Source organism: Procambarus clarkii, chromosome 75 (assembly GCF_040958095.1).
Source record: "Procambarus clarkii isolate CNS0578487 chromosome 75, FALCON_Pclarkii_2.0, whole genome shotgun sequence".
In the NCBI taxonomy this organism is placed as follows: domain Eukaryota; kingdom Metazoa; phylum Arthropoda; class Malacostraca; order Decapoda; family Cambaridae; genus Procambarus; species Procambarus clarkii.
Window position 1 is genome coordinate 26,018,835 of NC_091224.1, and position 2,001 is coordinate 26,020,835.

Here is a 2,001-nt window from a genome sequence, read left to right on the forward strand (position 1 = left end):
AAAATCGCGATTTTCGCCGCTACCGGCCAAAAATAGCGCAATTTTCGCCGCTAGCGGCCAAAAATCGGGCGATTTTTGCCGCTAACGGCCGAAAACCGCGCTATTTTGCGCAAAAACCATGCGATTTTCGCAGCTGGCGGGCAAAAATCGCGATTTTCGCCGCTACCGGCCAAAAATAGCGCGATTTTCGCCGCTAGCGGGCAAAAATCGTGCGATTTTCGCCGCTGGCGGGCAAAAATCGCGATTTTCGCAGCTGCCGGCCAAAAACCGCGCGATTTTCGCCGCTACCGGCCAAAAACCATGCGATTTTCGCAGCTGGCGGGCAAAAATCGCGATTTTCGCCGCTACCGGCCAAAAATCGCGCGATTTTCGCCGCTAGCGGCCAAAAATCGGGCGATTTTTGCCGCTAACGGCCGAAAACCGCGCTATTTTGCGCAAAAACCATGCGATTTTCGCAGCTGGCGGGCAAAAATCGCGATTTTCGCCGCTACCGGCCAAAAATAGCGCGATTTTCGCCGCTAGCGGGCAAAAATCGTGCGATTTTCGCCGCTAGCGGCCAAAAATCGGGCGATTTTTGCCGCTAACGGCCGAAAACCGCGCTATTTTCGACGCTAGCGGCCAGAAACCATGCGATTTTTGCAGCTAACGGGCAAAAATCGCGCGAATTTCGCCGCAAAAGGCCAAAAACTATGCGATTTTCGCAGCTGGCGGGCAAAAATCGCGATTTTAGCCGCTACCGGCCAAAAACCATGCGATTTTCGCCGCTACCGGCCAAAAATAGCGCGATTTTCGCCGCTAGCGGCCAAAAACCGTGCGATTTTCGCCGCTAGCGGCCAAAAATCGGGCGATTTTTGCCGCTAACGGCCGAAAACCGCGCTATTTTCGACGCTAGCGGCCAGAAACCATGCGATTTTTGCAGCTAACGGGCACAAATCACTTGAATTTCGCCGCTACCGCCCAAAAACTATGCGATTTTCGCAGCTGGCGGGCAAAAATCGCGATTTTAGCCGCTACCGGCCAAAAATTGCGCGATTTTCGCCGCTACCGGCTAAAAACCGCGCGATTTTCGCCGCTAGCGACCAAAAACCATGCGATTTTTGCAGCTGGCGGGCAAAAATAGCGCTATTTTCACCGCTACCGGCCAAAAACCGCGCGATTTTCGCCGCTAGCGGCCAAAAACCATGCGATTTTCGCAGATGGCGAGCAAAAATAGCGCGATTTTTGCCGCTACCGGCCAAAAACAGCGCGACTTTTTCCGCTAGCTGCCAAAAACCATGCGATTTTTGCAGCTGGTGGGCAAAAATAGCGCTATTTTCGCCGCTACCGGCCAAAAACCGCGCGATTTTCGCCGCTAGCGGCCAAAAACCATGCGATTTTCGCAGCTGGCGGGCAAAAATCGCGATTTTCGCAGCTGCCGGCCAAAAGCCGCGCGATTTTCGCCGCTACCGGCCAAAAACCATGCGATTTTCGCAGCTGGCGGGCAAAAATCGCGATTTTCGCCGCTACCGGCCAAAAATAGCGCGATTTTCGCCGCTAGCGGGCAAAAATCGTGCGATTTTCGCCGCTAGCGGCCAAAAATCGGTCGATTTTTGCCGCTAACGGCCGAAAACCGCGCTATTTTCGACGCTAGCGGCCAGAAACCATGTGATTTTTGCAGCTAACGGGCAAAAATCGCGCGAATTTCGCCGCTAAAGGCCAAAAACTATGCGATTTTCGCAGCTGGCGGGCAAAAATCGCGATTTTAGCCGCTACCGGCCAAAAATAGCGCGATTTTCGCCGCTAGCGGGCAAAAATCGTGCGATTTTCGCCGCTAGCGGCCAAAAATCGGTCGATTTTTGCCGCTAACGGCCGAAAACCGCGCTATTTTCGACGCTAGCGGCCAGAAACCATGCGATTTTTGCAGCTAACGGGCAAAAATCGCGCGAATTTCGCCGCTAAAGGCCAAAAACTATGCGATTTTCGCAGCTGGCGGGCAAAAATCGCGATTTTAGCCGCTACCGG